At 47.5% G+C, this 14,317-nt stretch overlaps 1 long non-coding RNA gene across 1 annotated transcript; it reads left to right on the top strand.

The window, feature by feature from the left end:
* Positions 1-442: 442 nt before the first annotated feature.
* On the top strand, positions 443-2,351 carry LOC125544007 (uncharacterized). The gene is made up of 2 exons (XR_007299227.2): positions 443-775; positions 1,867-2,351. It is a non-coding gene; the product is annotated as an uncharacterized LOC125544007 (long non-coding RNA).
* Positions 2,352-14,317: the final 11,966 nt, after the last annotated feature.

Here is a 14,317-nt window from a genome sequence, read left to right as displayed (position 1 = left end):
CCTAGTTGTCATGTTCGCGTAACTGCAGTTGCCATCCACAACATATGAGTGTCGTGTGGGCGAAAAACAGTTCACCCACACGCTAGGTGGTGGCTGTATGGGCAGAAACTAGTTCGCCCCCACAGCGCAGCTGACAAACTCTCCAACACCCACACACCAGCCCCGTCCTACGCGGCATGCAAATTCTGCCTCAATGTGTCAAGATTCGTGCGAACTGCACTGGACGATGATCCATGCGTGTAGGCGAGTTGCAAAACTGCTACACGTGTGGACGTTAGTATTTCCATATATTTGCAACATATTTCATTAAAGGGAAACACTTTCTATCTATAGTCTGATAAGACATTAAGGGCAGACCAGTCGTACTCCGTCGATCTAACTGAAATTTGACGATCAAGAGTTGCGCTTCTTATGTATGTAAAAAAATAAGGAAAAATAAAAATAAATTAATCGGCAGGAACCTAACCCCGCAACGGCCGCACGTAAATCTCTCCCCTAATCCCTTGAGATTCCAATCAGGTGGCACCGCCCCGAGCTGTTCCACCATACAGAGCGCACCCAACTTTGCATCTCCGAGATCCCATGTCCTCTTCGTCCAGCAGCACAACATACTCACCGGTCAGCTCCACGCCTTCGCCCCTGCACCTCCTTCTCTCCTCGTTGTTGAGCGGCAGGTTACAAATCGGATGGATCGGCTGCCGGAGTAGCACGGGCCGGCTGACGAACCGACAGTGGGTTGTCCCCCCTAGTCGAAGCGCCCATCTCGAAATCGAAGGTATTGCTCTGCGTCGATAGCCCCTGATTTGATGATTTGTATTTTTTGCAACGCAATTTTATTTGTAAATCATCCAACAGCCGATTACTCATTGTTATTTATGTTCCTGGTCTGCCTAGTATTGTGGTGTTCATGTGTTGATGGAGTCATAATTAGATAACGCATAGCCATGCACGCTACAATCGTGCCTATTCCTCTTTCAATATTCAGTGCTTCTAATGGAGTTGACAAATGTTGAGAAAAAATTCTTTTATTGCTTCTGTATACAGGGCTTCCAAAAATATGTAACCACAGCTGGCAGCAAATCTTTTCTTGTTTTATTTTTCAAAATTGCGTGCTTCCACCAAACACTAATAATGCACCCTTTGCATTATTTTATAGCTTCATACCTGTGTGCTTCTACATTGTACTCATTTTGCACTGTCATCTGGAAAATTGCTCTTCCATGCCTTCATCTTATAATGGTTTATAATAGGTCTAGTTTGTATGGTGGCAACACAAACAAACCGATGCTCATAATGGTACCGTGCCTTCAACTTATATTGTTTGATATCTCTATGTGCATATATTGCTTTACTCCCTTCTTCGGGGCTGATTTCAGTCTGTACAATATGTAGTGGATCACTAAATCATCAAGAATATATGTGTATTTGGATTGTGCATATATTGATCTTTTTTCTTTCAAATATCCATGCTTCAAAGTACTGGTTATGTATTGAGAGCACTATTTTTATGCTTCTTATCTATTGCGCTTCTATACTGTAATACATATGCTTCTTCGGTCCATAGAGTATGCTTCCATTAGTGAATAACAACCGGTTGAATAGCACCAAATAAGCGTCTTCTTGTTAATCATGCTTCCTTGATTTTTACTATATGCTTCTCATGTAGACATGTAGTGCCGCAACAGAACAATGTTTCGTGAACATCAAATTTGGGCACCCAAATCTTGCCTGTCAAGCATGTAGATTTCTCATGTCAAAATTCTATTATTTTAGTGTGCGATAGCATCAAATCATTTATTTGTGTTAGCCATGCTTTCTACCTTATGAGTTCTCACATGTGTTTCTATGCCAATGAGGGGGCGCTAGGGGATTGACGCTGGATGCATCTACTTCAGAGATGACGTGTCGAATTCATCACAAAGACCCACATGGCTCAGACGTCCGGGCTATCAGGGTATACAACCTCAAGGATGACACAATGAAGATCAAAGCGCTCGGGCAAAGGCACCTCAACTTGTACCCATTGGCGCCGTGGACAACACCCTCCATCACATGATGGCTAATTAGTGAAATTTGACACATGAAAGCAATTTTACTTCACCTTGAAACACTCTGCATTTGACAACAACATTTCTTTCTTTCTTTGCAAACAAATCGTTCATTTGAATTAGAAGCATGTGTAATTATGACTCCATTTGACAGTAGCATTTTCATTCTTTCTTTGCAAACAAACCCTTCATTTGAATTAGAGCCATGTGTAATTATGACTGGAATTATCTATCTCTTTAGTGGAAGCAACATAATACTTGCTTGGAAGCAATTCTCTAGTAGATGGAAGCAAGATTGTGATCCTTCTCAAACATGTGGAATCTTTCCTTTTTGATGGAAGCAGGTTTAAACCAATTCTCTAGTTTATATAAGAAATAGACCGATGCTTTTGAAACAAAATATCACATTACAAAGGACATCAACTTTCAAATAAATCGAAGCAGATATCCTTTTCCACAGAAGCAAATTCTCCAATGAGTGAAACATAAATTAATTTGTTGTGAACTGATAGACAACATTAAAAATAAGGGTAGATGCACGTATTTGTTGCACTGGACACAAAATTCAAAAAAAGAAGTTGCACCAGACAGAAATTTTGCTTCGTAAGGAAGCAAGCTGCCGGATTTTATTTGTTTCCTAAAAAAAGCTAAAACCAAGGACCAATGCATATCATAATGAAGCAAGTTGTCGGATTTGATTTGTTTCCTTCAAATCGAAATCAGTTTTCTAAAACTCAGCAACTGTGAGAGCATCTCCAGCCGTTCGGCCCTCCAGGGCGCTAAAAAAAGCGGTCTGGGGGCGAACCGGCGCTAGTTCGACCCCTGGGGGCGACCTAGCTCCCAGTCACACCCCCAGGCGCCGCCTCCACGACGCGAAAAATTCGAACTTGGTCGTTCCCGCTCACAAAAGACGCCACAAGTCGGGCGATCACAAGCCACAGTTCGGCGTACAAAAAATAGAGCGGCAGAAGTTCGCGTGCACAATGCATCACTCGACGCGGTGTCGGAGCTTCTTCTGCGCTGGGCGGTGTCGGCGCGGCTTCGGTGGTGCTGGGCGTCGTGGAGGCATCATCATGCGGGCATGGCGGCGGCGTCGGCGTGGGCGTGGGCGTCGACGGCCTTGTCGAGGGAAGCTGGTTCAGGATGAGGCCGCACTCCGCCAAGTACCATGCCTTGACCGCCTCGTCGGTGCTCTGGAGCATGTCCGTCCCGCCCAGCAGGAAAGTCAGGTCGGTGTTTCTCTTCTTCGCGGCGACGTTCGTCCGGAGCAGGTCGAGCTTAACGGCGCTGCTCGACATCAACGCCAACCACCGCGCCTCGGTCTTCTCTTCACGAAGGACGGCCCGGGCCTGCGCGTAGGCGAGGCAGTGCTCGATGGACTCCTGCACTCGAGCGGTGGCCGCGTCGGCGTATTTCCCCTTCTTGGCACCTTTGTTGCCGTCCGGCCGCCCTTTCGATGCGCCAGGAGTCGGCGCGTCCGGCTTGTAGGTCTCCTTGGCCTTGTGAGGGTGCGCCGGACTTTCGCCCACTTCTCGCACTTGTCAATGCGCTTGTAAACATGGAGGTACTTGAATTCGGCGTCGCTGTTACTCTGCCCGTACAGGGCGAACATGCGCAGCAACTGCGCGGAGGAACAAACAGTTGGCGCGCGTACACGGCGAAGAGAGGCGGGAGACCGGTGTGGCATACCTGATCCTCAACGCATCACTCGGCGGGCTCTGCCCCAGGCGTCGGCTCCTCCTCCTCCTCCTCCTCCTCGATGTCGTCCTCCTCCTACTCCTCCTGCTCGTCCTCGCCGTAGACGTAGCTGAGCTCGCCGTCCATGCCGCCGCTGAGATCCACCACCTCGTCCTGGGTGACGAACCCGGGTGACGCGGCGGCCGCAGCCGAACCTGCCGCGATGATGTCGTCCATGTCGGCCTCGGTCTCATCGGTGTCGCCGAGGTGCGATAAGGGCAGCGGGCCATGGCGTAGCGGGGGCGTCGGGGAGGAAGCGTAGGCGGGCGGCGAGTAGTTGTATGAAGGGTACTGCATGCCGGCGAAGGCGGGCGAGGGCGTGCGCTGGGCCGGGTGTCCATGGGGGAAGGTGACGTTTGGGTTGAACCCACCGTGCACGTCCCCGTCGGCGTAGCCCGGCGAGGGCGATCCCCATGGCTGCGGAGAGCCGACGCCTTGCTGGCCCCAGGACGCGTATTGGGCGTGGCTGCCGGGTGGATTCATCATCCCCGATGAGGCCTCAGCTTGGTCCGCGGCAGCCGCAACCGCACATGCCGCGTTTCGCAGGCCTTCTTGGCGATGGCCCTGTTCCGCCGGTCGGCGGTGACAGCCTCCCGTCACTGAACTTCCGCCCTCCACTCGGCGTTTGGCATGCCCGGTGGCTTGGACGGCAGCGCCCTTGGCTTCCTCTGCTTCGGCTGGGCGACGGAGGCGGTCGCGGTTGCCGCCGCGCGGGGGACGACGTACTTCTTCGGTGGCATGGCGGCCGACTGGGAGGCGAACGGGAGGGAGATTGGCGGGAGGAAGGAAGAGAATGTGAGGGAAGTTGGGGAAAAGCGGGAAGAAACAACGGGAAGAGGCACTCGACTCGCCGACAGGGCGGACCCACATGCCCTTTTCGCTTGTGCCGGCGCCCCAGGCGCCCCCCCAGGGCGCCGAGTTCGGCCTGGATCCGCCGGCACCAGTTTCGGCCCAGGCCGGCGATAAACGGGCTTCTGGGGGCGCGACTGGGCCGTTTTTTCAGCGCCGACGCGGCAAAAACGCCTGGGGAGGGCCTGTTGGGGGCGCGACTGGAGATGCTCTGAGTGATTTTCGGAAGCAATCAAACCTCAACATACGTCAATTGGCTTCTATTTTGGAAACTCCATATTAATTGTATTTTGTTCTGGAAACTCCCTAACGGGGTAGGAAGCATGCAATGGTGCTTCATCCACCATCCATACAGACTTATATCTAACGGCCACGGAGTGGTCTGATGGGATGATAGGGATCAGTAGTCTGATCCCTAGCAGTTCCCTTCATTAAATAAAGGCACCTAAACCCAGTCTAAATCTAAGGTGGGGCATGTCCTTGAGTCTTTGTTGTTCCCGTTCGTGCCCATGTCATGCAACCATGTCCGTGCCCATGTCATGCAACCATGTGTATGTCGTCTGGGCCCACGTTGGGCAACCATGTGTATGCCCGGCGGTCGGCTGAGCTCCGCCCATGTCATGCGACCATGTGTATGTCATCTGTGCCCATGTCATGCGACCATGTGTATGTCATCTGTGCCCATGTCGGGCGGCCATGTGTATGTCTGGCGGTCGGCTAAGCCCTCAGAGTGTAGGTGCGGTCGTTAGTGAGGAAGAGTAGGATATGGTACACGAACCGGCTCACGGGACTAGAGGCCGTGCCGCCTCATGCCCTACTCCTCGCCAGAGTCCGTTGCCGGTGGGCGTGAGGTCTATGATGGACGTGGATAGGGCTGCACGCTCGCTACGCCATCGGTGACATGGAGGATACGCAGCTACTAACGTTCTTGTCTGTGATCTCATGCGCTGCTTGGATCGCCTTCGCGTCCGGTTGCGCCGTGACCACATTGCGAGTGGCTTGAGCACCACGGCCTCCTCGCTCACGTGTTCACTGTTGATTTGGCCTTTCACCTACCGGTGCTACACGGGGAGGGAGAGGTTGTACTACTACTCCTACGCCTGCCGGAACGCCGACAACCACTTCGAGCGGGAAAGGGCACGGGCGAGGGAGAGGTTTTGGATCCGCCTCGTAGAGCGCCCGCTGCTCGGCGATGAAGTTGGGGTTCTCCGCGGCCATGGGCACCATGGCCTCCTCCCTCACGCGTTTGCTTTTGATTTGGCCTTCTGCCAGCCAGTGCTGCACGAGGAGGGAGAGGTTGTACCACTGCTCCTCCTGCATCCGTCGGAACGTCGACAACCGCTTAGAGCGGGAAAGGGCACAAGCGAGGGAGAGGTTTTGGGTGGATCCAGGTTGTCAGACGCGTGTGTGGCAGCTGTCTGAATGCCTGTAGAGCCCTCTCCTTTGTTTGCTTCCGGTTTATGAGTAAACTGACGTCTGGACCGGTCTGTGGACGGATGGGTACCGTGTTGGATGGTAAAACACGTGCGAACCACACGGTCCATATGGTTGCAGGTTATTTGAGGGTCAGCGTTGAAGATGCCCTTACATAGCTCATTGAATTATTAATTGTAGTTACAAACTGAAAGGTGCTAGTTGATCATAAGAATTACAGTGAAGAAAATAGGGTGCATCTAATGGTTAAAAGTTTTTAGAGAAAAGGCATGAGCCTGACTTTATAGATAAAGCCACCAGGTAGTGTTCCAACCGAACCAGCAAACATGACCACGTACCAAACAAGGGCACAACCATAGTTTAGAGTAAGAGGTACAAGGCACCTAGGCCACTATCATGGCACGTAGGCCGGAGAAAGATAAAACGACCTAGCCAACAACTAGTCAAAAGGGACGCGAATGCGACTATGCAGCATGCTCCTGCCTGGATAAAGAAGACGCCGAGGCCCAAATTTTAGATCGCAGAAGGTCGAGAGCATCCCGTTCATCTAGCTTAGTCAATGGTCTCCGTTGCTGCAGGAACATACAAGATTTAAATAAGCAATCAACAGGTTTAGTAGGAAAAACATGCTCGATAGTAAACTTGTTTCTGGTAGCCCACAAGGTCCAACATATCGTCCCAACTCCTACCCAGAAAACTCTCTTTGTGACCCCCACCAAAGAGTTAGTAAGGACCCAAAACACAAAGAAAGAAGATGGGTCCCAAGACACCTGGAGCCATGACCCGACAGAACTCCAAATCAACTTGGCCAAAACACAATGAAAAAAATATATGATTCATGTCCTCCAGGGCGCCACGGAGGGCGCAGAACTCTGAGCCCGGGCCATTCCTCTTACAAATTTGGTTTGCCGCGGGAAGAAGGCCTTTGAAAGTTTGCCACAGAAAGATCTTCACTTTAGGGGGAATATGAGCCCTCCAAATTGTGGTAAATCTGTTAGTGGGGGTGCCACCAATAAGCTTGGAATATAAAGACTTGACCGAAAAGTGACCAGAAGAAGTATGAGGCCAGACCATCATGTCCGCGGTCTCCGAGATCATAGGGAAGAAGGCAGTAAGCCGTTGCCAATCTTCTAACTCTACAGGAGATAGTGAGCACCGGAAGGCTAAGTCCCAATTATTGGCCGAGAGCTCCGTGATGGAGATATTCGGGTTAGTGTAGTAGGATAAAAGCGTAGGGAAGATCACAGAGAGCGGTGAGTCTCCACATCACTAGTCGAGCCAAAAACGAATGGAAGTCTCGTTCCCCACTAGAAACTTAACGTGAGTCTGAAAAAGAGGTTGGACCTTGATAAGATCTTTCCAAACCTGCGAGCCTCTACAAGGAGAGGCGAACATGCACTACTAGGGAAAACCCTAGTAGTAGCACGGGTTTTGAGGCTATCAGCAGCGCGGGCAGCCGCGCTACCAATAAGGTGCTACAGCTAACTATTAGTAGTAGCACGGTTTGCACCCGCGCTACTACTGTTGACTATATCAGCAACGCTTTTCCAGAACACGCTACTATTAGTTAGTTGTAGCGCTTTCCTAGCCCTGCGCTACTGCTATGTGTTTCATCATGTTTCCTCGGTTCCTACCCAGTTTCCTACCCAGTTTCAGTTTCAATAAACTGCAACTTCCAGATACTAGGTACTACTAGATATCAATTTCATAAAGCATGATAGGTACTAGGTAGTACTACCTCCGTTCCAAATTACTCGTTGTGGTTTTAGTTCAAATTTGAACTAAAACCACGATGCGTAATTTGGAACGGAAGGAGTACTAGATAACAATTTCATATATAGTAAACATGCATCCTCAAGCAGTACAAGGTGATATCGATGACGATCATCATATATAGTTCTAGATGATATCGTTCTACATGATATCGACGATGATCATCATATGTAGTTCTAGATGATATAGCCACACACACATATGTAGTTCTAGATGATATCGACGACGGTCATCATCCTGAAGCCTAGGCGGTGGGTGTTCCTGATAGTAATTAGGATGGCCTGTCCAACACGATGATTCTTGCCAACGAGGAATCTCTTCCACCCAACCGAGTTTAAGTATGTGCGACCGTCTGTGTCCATGCGGTAAGTACAGGTGGTGACGGAGCCCCTTGCGGTAAGGCGTAGTCCAGCTGAGCCTTCTTCATCAGGCTCGATACCACAACTCACAGATAGGTTCTTTGGCAATTTCTGAATAAGAAAAACATATCAATTAATAAATAGCCTCGCACATACTCTTGCAAATACTATTAAGTATAGATTTCTACACTATCAAAAGACACAGTACTACACATTTGTACTAATTAAGCATGAATTCTACTAATAAGTATATATAGATTATCTACACTATTAATAGTTCCTTGGATTCTACACTAATAAGCATGTGATCAGACTCTACACTAAAGCATATCATCGACTATATTCCACAAAGCATATCATTGGACTCTACACTAAGCATATCATCGGATTCACTAAGCATATTGATATGTCTCCAACGTATCTATAATTTTTGATTGTTCCATGCTATATTATATTCTGTTTTGGACATTATTGGGCTTTATTATACACTTTTGTATTATTTTTGGGACTAACCTATTAACCGGAGGCCCAACCCAGAATTGATGTTTTTTTTTGCCTATTTCAGAGTTTCACAGAAAAAGAATATCAAACGGAGTCCAAACGGAATGAAACCTTCGGGAACGTGATTTTTGGAACAAACGTGATCCAGAGGACTTGGACCCTACGTCAAGAAAGCAACCAGGAAGGCACGAGGTAGGGGGCGCGCCTACCCCCCAGACGCGCCCTCCACCCTCGTGGGGCCCACGTTGCTCCACCGACGTACTTCTTCCTCCTATATATACCTACGTACCCCCAAACTACCAGATACGGAGCCAAAACCCTAATTCCACCGTCGCAACCTTCTGTACCCGTGAGATCCCATCTTGGGGCCTTTTTCGGAGCTCCGCCGGAGGGGGCATCGATCACGGAGGGCTTCTACATCAACACCATAGCCTCTCCGATGACGTGTGAGTAGTTTACCTTAGACCTTCGGGTCCATAATTATTAGCTAGATGGCTTCTTCTCTCTTTTTGGATCTCAATACAATGTTCTCCCCCTCTCTTGTGGAGATCTATTCGATGTAATCTTCTTTTGCGATGTGTTTGTTGAGACCGATGAGTTGTGGGTTTATGATCAAGTTTATCTATGAACAATATTTGAATCTTCTCTGAATTCTTTTATGTATGATTGGTTATCTTTGCAAGTATCTTCGAATTATCAGTATGGTTTGGCCTACTAGATTGATCTTTCTTGCAATGGGAGAAGTGCTTAGCTTTGGGTTCAATCTTGCGGTGTCCTTTCCCAGTGACAGTAGGGGTAGCAAGGTACGCATTGTATTGTTGCCATCGAGGATAACAAGATGGGGTTTATATCATATTGCATGAGTTTATCCCTCTACATCATGTCATCTTGCTTAAAGCGTTACTCTGTTCTTTTGAACTTAATACTCTAGATGCATGCCGGATAGCGGTGATGTGTGGAGTAATAGTAGTAGATGCAGGCAGGAGTCGGTCTACTTGTCTCGGACGGGATGCCTATATACATGATCATACCTAGATATTCTCATAATTATGCTCAATTCTGTCAATTGCTCAACAATAATTTGTTTACCCACCGTAATACTTATGCTCTCGAGAGAAGCCACTAGTGAAACCTATGGCCCCCGGGTCTATTTTCTATCATATTAATCTTCCATCAACAAGCTATTTCTTGCACCGTTTTTATTTTGCTTTATTTACTTTGCATCTTTATCATAAAAATACCAAAAATATTATCTTATCATATCTATCAGATCTCACTTTCGTAAGTGACCGTGAAGGGATTGACAACCCCTTTACTGCGTTGGCTGCAAGGATTTTATTTGTTTGTGTAGGTGCGAGGGACTCGTGCGTGGCCTCCTACTGGATTGATACCTTGGTTCTCAAAACTGAGGGAAATACTTACGCTACTTTGCTGCATCACCCTTTCCTCTTCAAGGGAAAACCAACGCAGTGCTCAAGAGGTAGCACATATCATCGGATAATTTGCATTTGTGAGTATAACAATAAAGCACATATATATATCATCAAATTACTACAGTCAGTATAACATACCATTTCATGCCGATCGACCATGGTACTTGTCAGGCAGGTCACGAATGGCACCCCGACAAAGTCATCATGTGGCGGAATTATGTCCCATAGGTTGCACACCTCCTCCTCGCTCAGCCTCATTCTTTGAGCTACGATGGCTTCATGAAGTGAGTTCTCATCATCTTCATCGAGTGGGTCCTCATTATCTTCATCATCTTCGTCATCTTCATCATCTTCGTCATCTTCATCATCTTCGTCATCTTCATCATCTTCCACCAGGTTGATATAAATGACAGCCAACTTGGTTCTTTCTGCTCCGAAGGACAAGCTGATCAACTCACCACCAGTAAGACGCATGCGGGCGAGGAAACGGGCCCATCCATCTCCTCCAATCTGCGACATATTGTGTCCTTTCTCGACCTCCATAGTGTACGGCCCCCCAGGAGCCTCAAATGTCACAGTGTCTCCTGTCAGCTTGTTGAATTTCAGCCACACATTGCATGGGACGATCTGTGTAAAAAAAGCAAAATGACACAATGCAGTAATGCCAACACTAAAAATAATATAGTTGTTACATTTAATCTAATTTCTTACCACCACATGACGAAAGCTCGGCTGGAAGTAGATGCCGAACAGCTTGCCGGTTGCAAGGCTGCTGGCGCACCTTGACTTGCATAGTCGACATGGTGGTGGTGGTGGTGGCGCCATTTTCCTAAAGCAATATGAGCAAAGGATTAACGATCCACTTCACAGGAAAGAAAAACAGTAGCATGTGATATTTTTGGTTCTTCCGCGAGAAGCAATTTGATGGACAATTATAATCCTAAGATCTAGTAACATATTAGATGACAAGGTACCACCTACCAAAGCATTTCGGTGGCACCTATTGCCGAAAAAACTTTTCACAAATACCTACCAAATCAGGGTACCACCTACCAAGACATTTCATCTAATTTGGCCCCTATTTGCCTAAGATAATTGATTAAAAAACAAGTGGCAAATTTAACTAAATTGGCACATACATTTTGCCAAAAAATAACTTATTACAGAAAAACAAAAGCATCTAGCTATCCATGTACAGAAAAATAACAATAAAATGGTGCATACTAAATCAACTAGCCTACTAAATCTACTAGCATACTAAATCAACTAAATAAAAATGTTCTAAATCAACTAGCCTACTAAATCAACTAAATCAAAATGTTCTAAATCAACTAGCCTACTAAATCACTAAATAAAAATGTTCTAAATCAACTAAATCAACTATCCTACTAAATTAACTAAATCATATCAACTAAATCAAAATGTTGCATATGAACTAGCCTACTAAATCAAAATGTAGCAGGGAGGAGGGAGAAGGAGGGGTGACTCGAGGAGGGAGAAGCGAGTAGGACGGAGGAGGAAGGCGGAGCGAGGAGGGGCCGGCCTGCGGCGAGTGGAGGAAGGCGGAGCGAGGAGGGGCCGTCCAGCGGCAAGTGGAGGGAGGATGGAGGAGGAGGCCGGTACCGAGTCCAGCAAGGAGGAGGAGGAGGTGACGGCGGCGCAGAGGGAGGAGGGGAGACGGGGGAGGACCGGCGGGGGGGGGGGGGGGGTTGAGGGAGAGATCGAGTGAGTGTGAGTGTGAGTGGATCGAATAGAGGAGAGTGGGGGGGGGGGAGATGGAATGGCTCAGCAGTAGCGTGCTATAGAGAAAGGTGCTACTGCTAAACGACCTAGCACTAGCGCCTTTCACAAAGAACACACTACTGCTATGTGTCAGCATGTAAAAATAGACATAAAAAATACATTGATCATCAATGATCATCAATGAAGACAAAGTGCTTGTGAAAGTTTGAGAAGTAACATATTTAAGGTGGTAGAAACTCTCTTCATGGAGCGAGGTGGGACTATTTTTTTAGTAAACTTAGCAGTAGTGGTTATTGTGGAAATGCGCTACTGCTATGATCCGTAGCAGTAGCGCTCTTCGTATTAACGCGCTGCTGCTAGAACTAGCCTCGCGGCGGCGCGCTGCTGGTAAGATTCTGTGTATAGGCTTTTCCCTAGTAGTGATGGGGATGGAGAAAGGGAAGTACTTCTCTTTAAGGATAGAGAACCACAAAGATTCATATCCCGTGGTCATAATTTTCCACCACCATTTAATCAAGGGGCATTTATTCATAATAGCAGTGTTGATGATGCCCAACCCTCCGAGGTTTTTGGGTCTACACATTAGTTTCCACATGACTAGTCTGTACTTGCATCTATTATCTGCCGCATCCCAAAAGAAAGCACCCCGATGCTTATCGAAGTCAGCATGCATACGAGCAGATAGTAAGTAGAAACCCATGATGAACATTGGTAAGGAAGACAAGCAAGCGTTGATAATGCCACTTTCCCAACACTCATATTATATCTACCCCCTCCCCAAGGGAGCACCCTGTTACCAACCTTAGCGACAGTAGGGGCAAACTCTTTGGCATATAGCATGTGCTGGGAGATCGAGAGGCCTAAATATTTGAAGGGGAAGGATCCCAGGTTACAATTGAGAAGGTGGGACACCCTTAAGGCCTACGCGTCGTCAACACCAGTGACCATGACCTCACTCTTAGAGAAGTTAATTTTGAGGTCCGACAAGGCTTCAAAAAAAGTAGGATGAACTTAAGGTGAGCGATGCAAGAGTCATTTAATTCTACCATAATGATAGTATCATCCGCATATTGAAGGTGTGTGACCCCTTCCGGAATGAGATGTGAAATAACATGAGAGATGTGGTCGTGAAAAGTAGCTCTGGAGAGAATACAAGATAGTGCGTCCGCAACAAAATTGATCAAGATAGGAGATGCGGGGTCACCTTGTCATAGGCCCCAGCCATTGGCGAAGAAGTCACTAACCTGACCATTAACAGAAACCGCAGTGTGGCCCCTCGAGACCAACTACATGATCATGTGCACATAAGCCCCATAGAAACCTTTGGACAGAAGGACCGTCCTTAGGAAAGGCCAGCTCACTGAGTCATATGCCTTTTCAAAATCCAGTTTTAAAATCACCGCCTTATACTTGCGAACTTTGAGGTCATGAACGATCTCGTGCAAGCATAGAATATCATCTAGGATGAAACGACCTTTGATAAACACCGACTGGAAAGGGCTAATAGTTCTGTGGGCTATGGGAGATAAACTGGTGGCAAAGCTGTAGGATCGAAAGTAGATCTAGAGGGGGGTGATTAGACTACTTGACCAAATAAAAATCTAGCCTTTTCCCAATTTTAAGTCTTGGCAGATTTTAACAACTTAGCACAAGTCAAGCAATCAAACTACACATGCAATTCTAAGAGTGTAGCAGCGGAAAGTAAAACATTGCATATGAAGGTAAAGGGAAGGGTTTGGAGAAGGCAAACACAATGTAGACACAGGGATTTTTGGCGTGGTTCCGATAGGTGGTGCTATCGTACATCCACATTGATGGAGACTTCAACCCACAAAGGGTAACGGTTGTGCGAGTCCACGGAGGGCTCCACCCACGAAGGGTCCATGAAGAAGCAACCTTGTCTATCCCACCATGGCCATCGCCCACGAAGGACTTTCCTCGGGTAGATATTCTTGAAGTAGGTGATCTTCTTGCCCTTTACAAACTCCTTGGTTCAAATCCATAATCTTGTCGAAGGCTCCCAAGTGACATCTAACCAATCTAGGAGACACCACTCTCCAAAAGGTAATATATGGTGTGTTGATGATGAACTCCTTGCTCTTGTGCTTCAAATGATAGCCTCCCCAACACTCAACTCTCTCTCTCACGGATTTGGCTATGGCGGAAAGATGATTTGAGTGGAAAGCAACTTGGAGAAGGCTAGAGATCAAGATTCCTGTGGTTGGTTTGGAATGTCTTGGTCTAAACACATGAGTAGGTGGTTCTCTCTCAGAAAATGAGTAGTGGAGGTGTACGCATGTTCCGATGGCTCTCTCTTGAATAGAGAAGGGGGTGGAGGGGTATATATAGCCTCCACACAAAATCCAACCATTACACACATTTGACCCAGCTCTGTCAGACCGAATAAGAGAACTCGGTGAGACCGATTCAGTTCAAAATG

This window comes from Triticum urartu, chromosome 3A (assembly GCF_056163025.1).
Source record: "Triticum urartu cultivar PI428250 chromosome 3A, HENAU_Tu73, whole genome shotgun sequence".
NCBI classification, from domain to species: Eukaryota; Viridiplantae; Streptophyta; class Magnoliopsida; order Poales; family Poaceae; genus Triticum; species Triticum urartu.
The sequence above is the reverse complement of the archived record's forward strand: the minus strand, read 5'-3'. Positions and strand labels throughout refer to the sequence as shown.